Here is an 18,759-nt window from a genome sequence, read left to right on the forward strand (position 1 = left end):
TGGCTCCGGCGTAGGCCTGTGGCTCCAGCTCTGATTAGACCCCTAGCCTGGGAACCTCCATATGCTGAGGGTGTGGCCCTAGAAAAGACAAAAAAAAAAAAAAAAAAAAAAGTAAGTAAATAAATAAATAAATCTTGCTCGTAAACTTACCCAGAGGGACCAGAGGTCATTTACTGGAGCGATGTGCATTCAGGAGGGTGGAATAACCAAACTTTGAGAAGGTCATGGGACATTGGCTCTCAACTGGCACGAATTCCCAGAGAACCGGAGCACCACCGTGGTCCACTAGTCAGAGGACGAAGGGGCTTATGAAGGTCATGTGTTTATTGGAATTTTGGCTCCAGTCTGCTTCACTGCAAGCTCGGCTGGCTCCTGATTTCACCCCGTGGTCAGATCTCCAGTTCTGGTATGCACAGATGCAACAGACATACCCAGCAGCTAGCAGAAGCCCCACATTTGCTGCCTTACTCTGCTGTTTTCTACTGCAGTAGGAAAGGCCAAATGGAAGTCCACAAACTTACTTCTTACCAAATACTCTTACCGGTTTGCTTGTCTGATCAAACCCTGACTGATACAATTACTCAGACCACTTTAAAGCTTAACTGGGGTACTAATATTATTCTGGCTACTTAGAGAGAATATTGGTCCTTTCAGAAGCTGGCCAATCAAAAGAGACACCATTATCATCAGTAATATTCATGGTATTTTTCAAGACGATCACTTTATAAGAAATGGTCTTATAAAGAAGAACTTAGAGTTATGAAATTTAACTTCTATGTTTGGTAAGTCATGACTTATTGTCAGATTGAATACAGTTGTCTTATAAAAACTAAAATTGCACGTTAATTTATAGAATTTGGTTTTTGTTTTTATTTTGTCTTTTGTCTTTTTAGGGCCACGCCCAGGGCATATGGAGGTTCTCAGGCTAGGGGTCAAATTGGAGCTATAGCCACCAGCCTATGCCACAGCCACAGCAACACAGGATCCGAGCCGAGTCGGCAACCTACACCACAGCTCACGGCAATGCCGGATCCTTAACCCATTGAGCAAGGCCAGGAATTGAACCCACAACCTCATGGTTCCTATTTGGATTCATTAATCACTGAGCCACGACGGGAACTCCCAAAGAAGTTTTAAAAAGGAAATTTTAGAACTAGCAATGGCAAACACTGTTTCACTAATATTTTAGTAAGTGGATGGATGAGTGGAATATTTGTTAGAGGTACATAACTAACTTCGCGGTTGATAACTCTAGTAGACATGTCTTACCATCTTCCCAACCTACAGCATCATATAAAGAATCTGCCCCGTTGAATATAAACATAGAGCAGCCTTGGGCCCTGGTGGCTTTCTAGTTCCCATGAATCCATTGGGATTTTGGCTTTGGCCTTTGGTTTCTGTGAGGCTTACATCCTTTATCTGAATTGATTTGAGGGCTCTCTTCGCTGACATAAAGGACACTTGGCTCTAAGGTAATCAAGAATACCTCACTTTTTCAAGAGTGCAAACACAAGCAGCCTAGCTCCTTGCCTCTTTCAGGCATATATTCTCATTATGGACTGAATGTTTGTGTCCCCCCTCAAATTCATATTGAGGCCCTAACTCCTGGTATGGGTTTATTTAGAGAGGGCTCTCTGAGGAAGTAATTGAGGTTGAATGAGGTGAGAAGGGCCTGATCCTGTCAGCTGTTTGCCTGAGAGGGAGAGACAACAGGGAGCATTCATGCTCCCTCCTCCCCCTCCCTCCCCATAATCATCACTAATGATGATGCTTGTTACAGAGTCTAGTGGATACCTATACCAGTTACTAACCGGTGGAAAAACAGAAAGCAGTTAGCTAAGTCAGAGGGAAGTTACCACAGGGAACTAATTACAACATTGTGGGAAAGGTTAAGGAGCAAAAAAGATGAAAGTGCTGTTAACTCAGAGCCCAGGAATGATATGCTTCTGGGCGGCTGGGCCACATCTGTGACAGCAGCTCCTGATGCTAGAACCAGAAGCAGAAGAAGGAACCAGAGGACTTGTTACCCTTTATCAGCTTTTAAATCCTCACCTCTGTCTCCCATTGGCAGATTCTAACCAAACCCCAGCAAGGGAGCATAGGAAATACAGTTGTCAGGGTTCCAGTCCTTTGTGATTAGAGAAAAGGTGAGCAGGAATGAAGCTGACAGCTTCAGGTCCAGAAAGCTACACAATATCTGGATTCAGATAAGGAAAGTCTTTGTCCATTTATGGTCTTCTAAGAGTTTTCTTTTTCTGCACCTAAAAAGATGATAAAAATGGCTTTTCTTTTCTTGAATCTTTTAATGAGGACAATAATGAATTAATCATGTTAAAAATTTCCGCATTGTAGGAACTGCTTTTCCTGGTACAAAATCTACTTTGTCACGATAGATTTATAAACATATATACACATATATGTGCTCGATTTTATTTGCTGGGACTTTCGTTTAGGACGTTTCATCCATGTTTATCAGCAGGATTGACCTTTCATTTTTCGTTCTCCATACTCTTCTTATGTAATTTTATAGCTAAATTACATCAGTTATACCAGTTTTTGTCTTTTCCCTACTTTTAAATTCTCTGGAAATTAACTGTTAATGAAGTTTGGTTTGATAAAAATCTAATATCAACTCTAAACCTGTTTTATTTTATATTGCTGTTGTTGTTTTTGGCTGCACCCACAGCATGTGGAAGTTCCCAAGCCAGGGACTGAATCCAAGCCACAGCAGCAACCCAAGCCTTAACTTGCTGTGCTACAAGATAACTCCTAAACATAGTGCTTTAAAGAGAGTGGATTTTAGATGACTGGTTTATTTTTGTTCATAGTTTCACTTTCTTTTTGAATCTGTTTCTTTGTTCGTAATTTCACTTTCTTTTTGAATTTGTTCCTAGAATTGATCTTCTTCCAAAAATTGTCTTTTTTTAAAGGTTTTCAAATTTGAATAGCATAAAATTCTTAAGAAATTCCCGTTGTGGCTCAGCGGATTAAGGACCCAATGTTGTCTCTGTCAGGATACAGACTGGATCCCTGGCCTCTCTCAGTGGGTTTCGGATCCGGTGTTGCCATAGCTGCGGCATGGCCCTCAGCTGCAGCTCTAGGTTAGCCCATGGCCTGGGAACTACCATGTGCTATAGGTGTGGCCGTAAAAAGAAAAAAAAAAATCTCAAGTTTCAGAAGGTATCTGCCCTCTTCCTGATTCATCATCTTAACTGCCTTTCTGTTTTTAACTCCCGTCACCTTTCATATTATTGTTCTCTGGTATTTTGATATATTTTTAAGTATTTTACGTTTTGACTAGGCTGTACCTCGTGGAAAAAAAAATTTGAAAGCTATAAAAGTTGTACAGTATAAGGTTTATTCCTATCTCTGTCCCTTGCCTTCAAGCCCTTCCCCCCCCACCCCACCAGCAGAGCAACCATTAATATCAGTTTTTATATATCCATACAGAGGCAGCATGTGCATATATAAGCATATAAGGTATGTACCTATTTTTTTGCTTTCTTAGGTAAATGGTATCATATTCCCATACTGTTCTACATGTTTTTTTTCTATCTAAAAATATTTCTTTCATAGTTCCAGCTGTGGTACAATGGGTTCAGAGTCCAGCTGCAGCAGCTTGGGCCACTGCAGAGGCCCAGGTTTGATCCCCTGGCCGATGCAGTGGCTTAAAGGCTAGGTCTCAATTCCTGGCCTAGGAACTTCCATATGCCAGAGATGTGGCTCCCCCAAATTTTTTAAGTTAAAAAAATAAAATAAAAATACAAATATTTCTTTGAAATTATTTAAAATCAGTATATATAGAGCCTCCTCAGTCCTGTAATAATTTATATAATTATTTATAATAACATAAATGTATTTTATATTACATATATAAATATATAGTAGTATGATGCTTTGTAATCTTATAATAGCCATTATATACATGTATCATAATATATCTAACCAATCACCTCCTTCGAATATTTAGGTAGTTCAGTGTTTTTGCTACTAGAAATATTGTAGTGAGTACACTTGTATAGACCTCATTTTGCCCTTTTTTTTTTTTTTTTTTTTTTAAATAGCCACACCTGCAGCACAGGGACGTTTCCAGGCTAGAGTTTGAATCTGAGCTGCTGCTGAGGCCTATGCCACAGCCACAGCAAGACCACATGGCCTGCATCTGTGATCAAGGCAGCAGCTTGCAGCAACACCAGATTTTTAACCCACTTAGCAATGCCAGAGATTGACTCTGCATCCTCAGTGATCACTATGTTGGGTTTTTAACCCAATGAGTCACAGCAGGAACTCCTCATTTTACACATATTTGTATTATATATACACAGAATAAATTCCTCAAAGGGCATGCATCAAAAGGCATATGTGATTTTGGGGTTTTTTTTGGGGGGGGGGGTTGGTCTTTTTAGGGCTGCACCCATGGCATGTGGAAGATCCCAGGCAAGGGATCGAATCGGAGCTGTAGCCACTGGCCTACACCATAGCCACAGCAATGCCAGATCAGAGCCTTGTCTGCGACCTACACCACAGCTCACAGCAATGCGGGATCCTTACCCCACTGAGCAAAGCCAGGGATCAAACCCATGGCCTCACGGATACTAGTTGGATTTGTTACAGCCGAGCCACAATAGGAACTCCTGTGCTTTTTATTCTATTCCACTCATTTATGTATTCACGTTCTAGTATCATGTTATTCTATTATCTTTATAAAAATATTTGAATGTCTTGTAGAGCAAATTCCCACTTGTTACTCTCTATATCATAATCCTACCAATTATTTTGGCTTATTTTTCATTTTTATTATAGTTGATTTACAGTGTTGTGCCAATGTCTGTTGTATTGCATAGTGACTCAGTCATACGTGTGTGTGTGTGTGTGTGTGTGTGTGTGTGTGTGTGTGTGTGTACTCTTTTTCTCACACTATCTTCCACCATGGTCTATCTCAAGAATCTGGATATGGTTCCCTGTGCTATACAGTAGGACCTCATTGCTTATCCACTCTAAATGTAATAGTTTGCATCTACCAACTCCACTCCCCTTCTGCCTCATGGCCTTCCCCTCTTCCCCTTAGTAACCACAAATCTGTTTTCCATGTCAGTGAGTCTGGTTTTGGGGGGCTTATTTTTCTATATAAACTTTCAAATAAGTTCATCTAGTTCTTAAAGAAATAACACCAGTTTTTTGCAGGGAGGGAAGGAGAATCACCTTATTTTAAACACCCACATTAGTCATTTTGTTTTTTTTCTTAGGTCAGCATTTTCCAGTCCTTTGATCACCATTGTGTCTTGCATCTTATTCTTCATTAGTTCAATTTGCTTTTGTTTTCTTTTTTTTGGCTGCAACTGTGGCATGTGGAAGTTCCCAGGCCAGAGATAAAACCCACGCCACAGTCGAGGCCTGTACCACAGCTGTGGCAATACCAGATCCTTAACCCACTGCATCACATGGGAACTTCCTCAGTTTTCTTTTGGTTGAGAAAGTTCTTTTTGTGGGAGTCTGTGAGAGGCCCCCTCCCTTAACTGACTTGTCTAAAATGTCTTCTCTTTCACTTGTGAATAATAGTTTCACTTGATGATACAGTTCTATTCTGATAATTCTTTATCTTCAAAATTTTGAAAGTGTTGTTGTTATCTGGTCTATAATTGTTCTTGATGTGTCTTTTGTCAGTGATAGTGTTCTTCCATAGCCTTTCAGATTTTTCTTCTTATTTGAGATGTTTGCAATATCTATTTTATTTTCAAGGTAGCCAGAAGAGTTTCCTTTTAAATTATGTGTTTTATAGCATCACTTTTATGTGTCTGGATATGGATTTACCTGTATTTATTCTTCACCAGTCTTCTCTGATTTGGAAATTTATTTCATTGTTTCTGGAAAATCTTAGCCATTATGTTTTCAGATACAGCCTCTCCTGTATTCTGCTCTCGCTAAAACACTTTTCAAACTGTATTGGGCCTTTCAGTCTATCCTTTGTGACTCTTAATCTGACATGCTTATTTTCCATCCTTTCATCACTGCATAATATATTTTGAGTAATTTTCTCTGCTCTATCATACATTTTGCTATTTTGTCTCAGCTATGTGTAATCTGTAATTTAGTAACATCAATAATAGTAACTTTATTGACTTTTTCAATTCAAATGACTCTCTTTCATTTCTAGAAATGATATATGTTTTTTAAAAAATCAAAATTACCCTCTCTCATACGTATGATCCTATAATTTTGGTTTCTGATTTTTCTTCATTTTCTTTATGAATTCTTTATTATGGCTATGAATGCTTTAAAATTTTTTATTTAATTTTAAAAATACTTGGAAAGATAACTCTGTGGCAATATTTTTCTATAACTAAGTTCCTGAGGTTGTTAATCCTCTTATGTTTCTGTGAACTATGATCTAATTTCATGTGTTTTATCATTTTTTATTGTGAATGTTGAGTGCAGAATTCCTGTGACCATTGTTGCAGAGGCATCCCAATACAGTGTTGTGGGATTTGCTGCTGCCAAGCACCCTAGGTATTTTTCATTCAGATCCAGCTCCAGTGTCAATGTTAATGTCTCAGTGGGGAGTTCCCTCACCATGGGGGTAGAATAAATTCAAATTTCATATCCAAGAGAGAAGGAGAAAGAGAGAGACTTAGCTTTTGTTTTGTTTTGTTTTCTCAGTGGGGGAGTGGGATCTCTATCCCAGAGTCCTGCTCAGAGTAAACTTCCTTGGCTCCTCTCTGATTTGACAGTTATTTCAAAGGGGAAGTCCTTCCATGGGTCACTGCTTTTTATAGGACATAACAGTTCCATATTTCTGCTTTGAAAGGGCTAAGGCTTTTTTTTGTGGTTGTTGCATTATAATTATGAAACCCCTGTCTCTGGCTATTAGAGTCAACATTTTTATCCAGTAATCTGCCTTGGTAACAGTTCATACGCTTCCCACTTTATATATGAGTTAGCTTTCATTGCTGGCACCTGGGAATTTTTCTGTTTTATAGGCTCAGGTACAGATTTTAAACATTTCTCTATGTTTTATACGACTTTTTTTTCTGAATTCCAAAATTCATGTTATGGTTTTTATTGTGTTCTTAGAATCCAAGCTATTTTTTTGCTCTTTCATTCATAACCACAGAAGGGTTGGATACTCTACTCTTTAACAATTTTTTGTGAGTCTATTTTTTGCCTGGTTTCCTCTCAAACTGTACCATCTGATTTCTACTGATCTTGTATTTCAGGACTTTGTAAAAGCTATCAGGAAAGTGCATTTATTTATTGAGAGGCAATCAAGCATAACTCTTACACTTTTGCTATGAACTCCAGGCAGATTTTATTTAGAATTTAAGCAAGATTCTCTAAGAGTAAACATCCCTGTATTATGAGATGATCGTAAGATATGTGACCTAGACCCTTGTTTACCTGTGATGTGATGTTATGCTCTCTGGTTTATAAAATTTTGAATATCAGTTACCCGATCTTAATAAAATCATGGTAAAAATATTATCTATTATGTTAACCAATTCACCTTAAGCATCAAAGGCTTATGGTAAATTTGTCCTACAGTTAGTTCTGAAAAAAAGTTTTCATATCAATAATTTTGTATACATTCTTGTATTAGAAGGTGAATAGCTCGTGCCATTATGGGAGTCATTTTTACCTTCATTGCAAAGGATCATGGAACCCAAACCAGTGTTTGTTGACAATAAATAAATTTCTAGTGCATGCTAGATAATGTCTACCCCTGAATTTCCTTCATATATTTTACGTTTTTCTTAAGATTATAAAATTATGGTCTTATTTTGTATGGTGCTTCCTTCATGAGCTGTGCTCTTACTAATTCATTAAACAATGTCTTTGCCTTTATTTTTCTAAATGAGCCCATTTTTCCTTATTCTATACTTCAGCTCTCAAATTATATATTCTTACCTTTCTATCCTGTGCACTTTGGTTTTAGTCTTCAGTGTACACTTGAATCTAATTTTGTTTTTAAAAAAGTTTTTTGAAGTATGATTGATTCTACTTTATTTTCTCTTTTAATACCACCGCTATTTCTTTAGACTTGGTTTTATGCCATATAGGATTAAGGTTGATAACATCACCTTAACTTTATACAAAAGTCAGTAATTTACAGTTCCCTTACACTCATTTTTAAGTCACTTTCTCTGATCCCAGAAAATGAATTGTCATTTCCCTTTAGCAGGCCAATCCCTTAACCTATGTCCCTTGATCCTACCCCTTTATCACCTCCCAGACCACCTTTCATCATGGATCTCTTCTCCTTTATCTTCAATCTGTTCGTACCCACAAACATTCGAAATTCTCATAATATCTACATCTACTTCAGGCATCAAGTGCCATTTTCTCTGAAATCTACCTTGACCATCACCCCTTAAAATTTCAACCCCTCTTCACTTCCTATTCCTTCTGCCCACTTTTTTTTATTACATTTATATAACTATATCTATACATGTGTGTATACATTATACTGTATATATATGTATGTAGAATACATACACACACACAATCTTATTTTTTTACTATCTGCTACTTGGCATATGGTGGGAACTCAGTAAGCAATTGTTGAATGAATGAATAATATTATTGCTGTTCCTTTGTCCATTCTAATGAAAGCATGATATCTTATTAGATATCCGAGTTGTAATTTAGCTTGATATCCTTCCATGTGTGTATCACACAGCTAATACTAACTCACTTGTATGTACTTGTTTTCATCTAAGTTGTTTCTACAGTGAAATCTAAAGGATGGGTGGTAGCTATAGGAAAATGTTTAGAAACAGAATTGAATTCTAGAATATTTTTTCCTTTAGCCTCACTGTTACCTTTTACTAGGCGGTAGTAGTTTAGTAAATGTAGTTCCCGGGACTGGGATCAGATCCAAGCCACAGTTGCAACCCACGTTGCAGCTGCAGCTGCAGCAATGCTGGATCCTTAATCCACTGTACCAAGCTGGGGATCGAACCTGCAACCCAGTGCTCCCTAGACACCACCAATCCCATTGCTCTCCAGCAGGAATTCCTAAGGACTCATTTCTTATGTCACCTTTCTTCTTTGAATCGCACTGCAATCTTAATGGAACAAATGGCTCCATATGTGCAGAAAAGTAATGGATCAGCTCAGCAAGCAGAGTCTTTCTCACACAGGGCCAGTTTCATGGGTGGGCAACCTGAGCAGTCACACAGACTCTGTGTTCAGAAGGACCCTGAACTTGGTTTAATGTTCTGCTGTCATTGTCTGGCAGTGAATATTATTAATATTCTTAATAACTTTTAAACAAAAATTCCTGCATCTCACTTTGCATAGGGCTGCACAAATTACGTTGCCAATTTTGATATCAAAACTTAATAATTTATAACATAAAACTAGAAGAAAACATAGGCAGAACACTCTGACGTAAATTGTATGTAGCAGTATTTCTTTTGATCTGTTTCCTAAAGCAAAGGAAATAAAAGCAAAAATAAAGCAATGAGGAGTTCCTGTCATGGCACAGTGGAAACGAATCCGACTAGGAACCATGAGGTTTTGGGTTGTATCCCTGGCCTTGCTCAGTGGGTTAAGGATCCAGCGTTTTGTGAGTGGTGTAGGTCGCAGACATGGCCCAGATATAGCATTGCTGTGGCTCTGGCGTAGGCCAGCAGATACAGCTCTGATTAGACCCCTAGCCTGGGAACCTCCATATGCTGTGGGTGCGGCCCTAAAAGGACAAAAGACTAAATATATAAATAAAGGTAAATCGATGGGACCTAATTAAACTTACTGGCTTTTGCATAGGAAAGGAAGCCGTCAATAACATGAAAAGACAGTCTACAGAATGGGAGAAAATATTTGCAAATGGTTATCACTGATGATAAGGGGTTAATATCCAAAATAAATAACCAGTTCATACAACTCTGCATCAAAAAACCAAGCAACTTTAATAAAAATAGGCAGAAGATCTGAACAGATTTTTTTTTAAAGAAGACAGGCATATGACCAACAGGCACATGACAAGATGCTCAACATCATTAGTCATCAGAGAAATGCAAACCAGAATCACAATGAGCTATCACCTTACACCTGTCGGAAAGGCTATCCTCAGAAAGGACACAAATAACAAATGTTGGCAAGGACACAGAGAAAAAGGAACCCTTGCACCCTGTTGATGGGAGAAAAGAAAATCCTCATGCGCTATTGGTGAGAATGTATATTGGTGCAGCCGCTACAGAAGCTTCTCAAAAAACTAAAAATAGGACTGCCATATGACCCTTCATTTAAACTCCTGGGTAAATGTCTGAAAAAAACAAAAACATTAATTCAGAAAGATACATGTACCCCTGTATTCATGGCAGCATGAATATAGAAACAACCTAACTATCCATCAATAGTTGAATCCTTAACCTGTTGCACCAGAAGGAAACTCTTTTGACCTAGAAACAGTTTTTCTGAATTGTCTGTGGCCCAAGTTCATATCTGCAGTGTATAACAGCAACGCCAGATCCGAGCCACATCTGCGACCTACACCACAGCTCACGGCAACGCTGGATCCTTAACCCACTGAGCGAGGCCAGGGATCTAACCCGCAACCTCGTGGTTCTTAGTCAGATTAATTTCTGCTGCACCACGACAGGAATACCATTAACAAGCAGTCTTAATGGACCTATGGAGAATACTGGATTCAAATGCAGAAAATTCATGCATTTCAAGCAAAGAACATTTTTAATCATTGAAAATGCACTCAGAGGGTGCAGAGGACATGGTGTCTGCTAACCCAGGAGTGAGTGGAGTGACCAACTATTTCCATGATTCTAGGAGCAATATGGGCTATTGAGAAATCTGCTTCAAACCTTTATGGGTTACATCATAGCAATAAGATCTACTAGTCCCCCAAACCTGAAAATAGGCAAATCACTCTAAAGAGAGGAGGAGTCACTGCAAAAAGGGAAATCTAGGTAGTTTTACTATCAGAAAAACAAATAAACTTGTGCATGTATATTCTTCATGACTAAAGCTTGGATTCATCCTTCTGGGCTGGGGTTGGGGGTGTGCAATGGATCATGACATGAGGAGGACTACAGGGCTGTTCCTATAGGACACAAAGAAAATGGAAAAGAAATTGGCTACTAATGGCTCCAAATGGCAGCCAGCCTGATAAGCTGATATAAATTTCTGGAATGGATTTTTCTGCTTCTGTGGAGCAAAACCACAGACAAGCATATAGGCTGATGAGAAAACCCAGAACATAGTAAGAAAATCATGGGAGCCTTTGGAGTGGATAAACAATGAGATCCTGCTGTGTAGCACTAGGAACTATATATAGTCCCTTATGATGGAGGATAATGTGAGAAAAAGAATGTGTGCATGTATATATGACTGGGTCACTTTGCTGTACGGTAGAAAATTGACAGAACACTGTAAACCAGCTATAATGGAAAAAATAAACATCATTTTAAAAAAAGAAAGAAAATCACGGGAACAGGAAAGAAAGGACGAGGAATAATTTAGTCCCCATCTCCTCTTCTTCCAAGGAGACTCCAAAAACATTTTTAAATTCGTTGGATACCAGAGCTTACGGGTGGTTACCTCTGGGTTTTTGTTTGCTTTCTAGTTTATTAATTTTTTGGTCCTTACTCTGCTTACAGTTCTTTTGTCAATCTCCACGATTGATGTGGTGTTCCAGGTACAGAACATACTGATTGGATTTATTCATTGTAACTGTTGTTGGTGACTTCTCTAACAATTGGCCAGATTCATAGTCAAGAACAGCCTGTTCTTGCCAAGACTGTACACTAAAATAATGTCTCCTACCAAGAAGGAAAGAAATTACTTAGTTTCCTCATACAAGATTTAATATGTAGATTGCTCTCTCCTTGGTCAACAGTCCTGAGACCAGTAGAAACCAAAAGTGGTTGGTGTACTCACCATGGACAATTGAGGCTTAAAAATAACTATTATTAATCTCATAGTTTAGCTGCATATTTGAATCACACAGATGCATTTTTTAGGAGTTCCCGTCATGGCGCAGTGGTTAAAGAATCCAACTAGGAACCATAAGGTTGTGGGTTCGATCCCTGGCCTTGCTCAGTGGGTTAAGGATACGGCGTTGCCATGAGCTGTGGTGTAGGTCGCAGAGGTGGCTCGGATCCCGCGTTGCTGTGGCTCTGGCTTAGGCCGGTGGCTATGGCTCCAATTCAACCCCTAGCCTGGGAATCTCCATATGCTGCCAGAGCGGCCTTAGAAAAGACAAAAAATAATAATAATAATAAAAGACGCATTTTTTAAAACCCCAATGTCAGATTAATTTTCTTAAATATATTATTTGCGACTTTACATTTTTTCTTCCTGTCCCAACTTTTGTTAATAGAAATATTCCTTTGGAGTTCTTTTGTGGTGCAGTGGGTTAGGGATCCAGTGTTGTCCCTGCACCTGCTCAGGTTGCTACTGTGGCATGGATTTGAGCCCTGGCCAGGGAACTTCTACATGCTGCTGGCTTGGCCAAAAACAAACCAAAAAAAGTAATATTCTTTAAACATCAGAAACTATGACATTTGTGTGTTGATCTTTAACCACAAACCTGACTTTTATTTTGTTCTGTTCTCACAGTTAAATGGACCCAATACTGCACTTTTCCTTTTGCCATGGTTTTGTTTATTTCACAGGTAACTAAAAGTAAATCCTCAAGTAGTTTATTCAAGAACATGGGGATTATAGTCTCTGAATTCTTCCATATTCAGAATTGTACTTCTCTTGCTTTTATACCTGAAAAGCAATTTACTGGGCGTAACGTTCTTGAGTCGTACTTTCTTTCCATGAGGACTTTGAGTTCTTTGAGGACATTGTTTTACTAATAATCAGGGGTATGGAGAAACCTGAGACGCAGTTATTGTGCCTTAAACTTTTGTCTGTGAAACCAAAGTTTTCTTTCTTTATCTTTGATTCTCAAGAACTTTTTTGCTAGACTGTCTACATTGTTTGATTCATAATAGTCAAATTACCTTTTATCTGGAGAAAGGTGTTTTTTCCCCCCCTTTTTGTGGCTGCACCAGCAGCATATGGAAGTTACCAGGCTAGGGGTCAAATCAGAGACTATGCCACAGCCATGGCAACACTGGATGCAAACCACATCTGCAACCTATGCCACAGCCTGCAGCAACACCAGATCCTTAACCCACTGAGTGAAGCCAGGGATCAAGCCCACATCCTCACAGAGATGACATCAGGTCCTTAACCTATAGAGCCACGATGGGAACTCCTGGAGAAAAGGTGTTTTGTTTTTTTTTTTATGTCTTTAAATACTTAGGATGATCTTCCCTCACCCCCACCCCCAGGGAAGGGTTCGTATCTTTGAAAATACCAAATATACACATACACACATATATATGTTGGATCTAGTTTCTCATCTTCCTTAACATGCTTAAGAGTACTATAGATAACCTAAAACAAACATCATTCTAAGTGGGAAAATATTAGAAGCATTCCTTTTTAAAACAGGAATGAGACAAAGATTATCACTTTTCTGTATTAAACCTTACATTGGTGGTCCTAAGCAGTGTGGAGGCATAAGGATTGGCAAGGAGGAAATAAAATAGTCACTGTTTGCAGTTGATAAAATTGTTTACATAGACAACCCAAAATAATTCTAAATTTTTAAAAAGTCCAATATAAGACAAAAGCAAGTTGCATTCCTATATACTACTAGCAGCAAACAACTAGAAACGTAAAGAAAAGAAACGCTTTATAGTAATATTGGAGAATATCAAGTGTCTAGAAATGAATCTAACAGAAGATGTTCAGGAACTCTTGAGAGGACTGTTTAAAGCTTTGTTGAAAAAATATTCATAACAAAATATACCACACTAATGCAAGATGTTAAAACTAGGGAAAGTCTGGGGTTGGAAGATGAGGGCTATAGGAAACTTTGTACTTTTCAGTCAGTTTTTCTGTAAATGTAAAACTATGGGAAAAAAAGTGTGTTAATTTTAGAAAAGCACTTTTAAAGAATAGAGATGCGTGGAGTTCCCATCGTGGCTCAGTGGTTATTGAATCCGACTAGGAACCATGAGGTTTCGGGTTCAATCCCTGGCCTCGCTCCGTGGGTTAAGGATCCGGCATTGCCGTGAGCTGTGGTGTAGGTTGCAGACACGGCTCAGATCCCATGTTGCTGTGGCTGTGGCGTAGGCCTGTGGCTACAGCTCTGATTAGACCCCTAGTCTGGGAACCTCCATATGCTGTGGAAGCAGCCCTAGAAAAGGCAAAAAGACAAAAAAAAAAAAAATAGAGATGCATAAAACTATATAAAAACAGTGAAAAATAATGAACAACATTATAGCTGCTTATCAGAATTCTTAGCAAATTGAGAACTTATTATTTTGTACATATTATTGATTTGAAAGTTATGTGTTAATGGAATATAAAAACAGAACTGAGTAATTTTTGACTGACAAAAGAATATGTTAGTCAGGTCTTTCTGGAACAGGAAGCTATAATAAACCCCTTTGAGTCTCTCTCAATTTTCTAAACCAAGAAATCACTGTAGCAATTACTCTTTTTATTAAACTAGGTTTTTTGGGTTGTTTTTTTTTTTTGCCACACCTGTGGGCATGTGGAATATACTGGGCCAGGGATCAAAGCTGCACTACAGCAGCAACCTGAGCTACTGCAGTGACAATCCCAGATCCTTAACACACTGTACCACAGGGGAACTCCTAAAGTAGCTATTTTATAAAAAACCTTTTATTTTTTTCTCCATTTAAGAAATTTCCATAATTTGTCAAATTGCCCAGGTGTTAATTCCCCCACCCAAATAGGTCAATTTCCTTTCTTTTTTAGGATATATCCATGATTTTTAAACCTATTTTCTTAGTAGAGTAGACTATGCAATTCTATATTGTGATAGAAGACAAAAATGAAAAAAAAAAAGTCTAAGAGGTAATACATGAATAGCAGAATAACTCGTGGAATTAACATTGACCACTGAATCTCTATGTGTCCAATTATTGTTCATAAGGAGATAACCTTATTTAATTAAAAAAAAAAAGCTGTTCAGATTAATGGAAAATTAGCCCGGAAGAAATCAGCCTCTATAATACTGATGATTTATTAAAAGCAAACAGGTAAGGAGTTCCCACTGTTGTGCCATGGGTTAAGAACCTGACCGTAGCAGCTTGGGTCACTGCGGAGAGGGCTCAGTGGGTTAAAGGATCCTGCACTGCCACTGCTGCAGCCGAGATTCAGTCCCTGGCCCGGGAACTTCCGTATGCCTCAGGTGCAGCCATTAAAAAAAAAAAAGATAGAAAGAAAAAGCAAACAGATAAGCATGAAATAATCACGTAGGGACTATAATTCCATCTCAGGTTTTCACATACTACCCTTTATGATTGAAGGTGACACGGAGCTTATCAAAGAAGTTATCTAAATGAGAATACGTTGAGTTCAAAGTCTATGCATGATACATTAATATGTCCCTATTAATATGTCCCTTTATTTTTTTAAAGCAGCGTCATTAATGCATGTGTCTTTCTGCTTTACTTTTTATCATCTCGTAAATAAATCCAAACTCCTTAGCGTAAGCTAGTCTCTTTCTGCTGGTCCAGAATCATTTCCTGTCTGTGCCCACAGGAACCCTTCTCTGACCCTGCACTCATTCTCCAGTTCCCCAAGAGCATCACATTCTCATCTCTCCCCGGTTTCATGCATGTTCTTCTCTGCCCCCCAAATGTCCTCCTTCTTTTAATGCTTGGATAATGCCTCTCAAGCATCTGCTCTTTTCGGAATCCTTTCTGCATCTTCACAGGCCGAGTCAAAGGTCCTCCACTAGAACTCTCTCTGTGATAATACTTAGTGAACTGTGCCCAACTTCCTCTTCACACCAGCGTCAGGCTGGAGCCGGAAGTTGTGGTGGCAGCTTCTTGATGCTGCAGCTTCCTGACTAGACCTTGAGCCGGAGCAGGGGGTGGGCAGAATCTACACATGCGTGGCTGCAGGGTAGGGGTCGGAGAATGAAGCCCTGACCCCACAGCCAGGCTGATAGGAGAATGAGGTAAGACCAAGACTCATCTTCTAGATGAAAGGTCAGAAACAGGGAAGAGATAAGAAGTTGTTTGTGGGTACAAGGGACAGAGCCCAGGAGGACATCCGAAGCAGAGGGATGTCAGAGGTAGCGTGAGGTGGAAAGAGTGGCTGGAATCCAGAGCAGTGCTGCATTGCTGGTTTTACTTGTCTTTCACCATTCTTCACCCCCATCCCAAAGCTTAGCACAGATTTCCATCACTGACTCCCTTCTGCCTACAACAGGGCCTGCAGCCCAGTAGGTAGGCAACCAGTACCTGTTGAATTGAGCCTTATGAGCCAACCTTTAAAGACCATTCTTTAAAACCTCTCACAAAGGTTGCTTTTCTAAGAAACCTTCCCTAATATCCACTGAAAAGGATCCCATTCTTACAAGTACTTGTGGGGTGTTTTTGGTATTTTTCATTCTCTTTCTGTGTTCTGCTTCATCTTACACATGTTTAGATGTGTCCTATTTTTTTTTTTTTCTGAGTGTATCCACCCTAGAGGCAAGATCACTGTCTGAATCATCTTTGAAGATCCTAGTAGAAGTGTCACAGATTTTATGTGAGTTTTGAGGTGGCTGCTGTGCATTGCTCCTACCTTCTACCAGTTCTGATTGCTTTAGTCTTCATTCTCACCTAATGGAGATAATGACTTGGAAAGAAAAAAGAAAAACAAAAAAAACCAGGCTTATGTCAAATCCAAAAGTCTACTCCAGTATCTTCAAGGAACAAGCAAAGGAAATAAACATAGAATATTTTACTAAAGTTACTTTAAAAATCAACATGTATTCTTTGGTTAAAAATAGGTTTTTGTTTTAACCTAGCTATCACAGTTGCCTGTATTACTTTAGTTTGGCTATGTAGCTCTGATTTGTGGTGTGTTTTAGAATTTGAAATTAGAAACCCATGTATCACTAACACCTGATCCTCTGATTGAAGTGTGACTCATTGTAACTGAGAACTGATGGTTAAAAAAGAAAAACAACAAAAAACCCCCAAATCATCTGGGTTTGGTATGTGCCAGAGTGTTCTGTGGTATGTGTGCATGTGTGTTCTCATACATCCATAATTATCTATTTTCCACTTCTTCGTGTTTATTTTAGAATTAAGGAGTAAGGAGAATTTATTAAAGTATTCATTTAGAAGTCTAGTACTGAGCTGTCCAATACTCAAGCCACTAGTTACATGTTGCTACTGAGCCCTGGAAACATGGCTGTACTGAGCGTAAAAAGTTTAAACTGAATTTTGTAGGTTTAGGGGAAAAAAAGTAAAATATTAATATATTTTTATATTGATGAAATGACAGTATTTTTGTATATCAGGTTAAAATATATTATTGAAATTAGTTTCATACGCTTATTTTTACTTTTTTTCATGTGGCTACAAGTGTGGCATGCATTATATTTCTGTAGGATAGCATTGCTCCTATATATGCTATAATTTAGTTACTTTTACTATGGAAACTTTGCAAAGAAGTTATAAAAAAAATCCATTCTGGTCATGGAGATAAACTGTTGACTGCCTACTATGCTGCAGGAACTGAGATTTTACATGAATTATTTCATTTAATTCTTCCAAAAATCTTATTAGATAGTTATTTTTCCTAACTATCTTAAGATAAGTAGTCCAGGGGGTTCCCATTGTGGCTTGGTGGTAACACACCCAACTAGTATCCATGAGGATGCAGGTTCTCTCCCTGGCCTCATTCAGTTTACTGTGAGCTGTGGTGTAGGCTGGCAGCAGCAGCTCTCATTCAACCCCTAGCCTGGGAACCTCCATAAGCCGTGGGTGCGGCCCTAAAAAGGGAAAAGAAAAAAAAAAAAAGTAGTCTGGAACTCAAAGAGGTTAAGAAAATTTCCTACAGAGTTCCCTTCCTGGCTCAGGATTTAACAAACTCAACTAGGATCCATGAGAGTGCTGGTTCAATCCCTGGCCTCGCTCAGTGGGTGAAAGATCCAGCATTGCAGTGAGCTGTGGTGTAGGTTGCAGACGTGGCTTGGATCCCATGTTGCTGTGGCGTAGGCCGGCAGCTGTAGTTCTGATTCAACCCCTGGCCTGGGAACTTCCATATGCTGCGAGTGCGGCCCTGAAAAAGGAAAAAAAATGAAGAAAGGAAGGAAGGAAGGGGAGAAAGGAAGAAAGAAAATTTCCTACAAGTCTGTGATGAGACAGCTAGCAATCTGCAAAACATACCCATACCCACTTGTCCCTAGAGATCATTCTCTTTATTCTAGAAAACGTCACCTTTCCTCTGTCTTTCCTTTCCCTTATGCTACCTGAAATTCTAACATCCTTAATTGTGAGTTCTCACCAGCCTGTTACTTCAAAATAAAGACATAGTTCAATTTTTTTACCCAAATTAAAATAACATACATGTCCCTCACAAGGCAAATTATCAGGAATTTCAGTCTTTTCTCATGATTCCCCTCTTCATATCATGGATGACCCAGGCTTATTTACTAAAGCCTGAGAATTGATCCATTTTTCTGTAGACTGACAATAGAGTGGGAAACTCAGATACACTCTGAGAAGGGTTAATTCAGTGACAGGGGTTGTGTTAGTTTTCTATTGCGATGTAACCGGTACCATCAGTGGCTTACAACACCACCCATTCATTAGCTCATATTATCTGTAGGTCAGAAGTCCAACATGGTTTTGCTGAATTCTCTGCTCACAGTATCACATGGCTGAAATCAAGGTGCCTGCAAGTCTGAATTCTCATCTGGAGACCCTGGGG

The 18,759-nt window shown here is 38.9% G+C and overlaps 1 protein-coding gene across 1 annotated transcript in view; it reads left to right on the forward strand.

Moving 5' to 3' along the window:
• LYRM7 (LYR motif containing 7) overlaps nt 1-3,480 on the forward strand; it is a 64,756-nt gene extending 61,276 nt beyond the window's left edge. Inside the window, exon 8 of the transcript XR_014838769.1 lies at nt 3,451-3,480. The gene's annotated coding sequence lies outside the window, so the exon portion shown is untranslated. The remainder of the gene's footprint in view (nt 1-3,450) is intronic.
• Nucleotides 3,481-18,759: the final 15,279 nt, after the last annotated feature.

The sequence above is a fragment of the Sus scrofa genome, chromosome 2, assembly GCF_054392235.1.
Source record: "Sus scrofa isolate SSC_HxYL_T2T_F1_AM1 chromosome 2, Sscrofa_HxYL_maternal_Yorkshire_Landrace_v2.0, whole genome shotgun sequence".
Classification (NCBI taxonomy): domain Eukaryota; kingdom Metazoa; phylum Chordata; class Mammalia; order Artiodactyla; family Suidae; genus Sus; species Sus scrofa.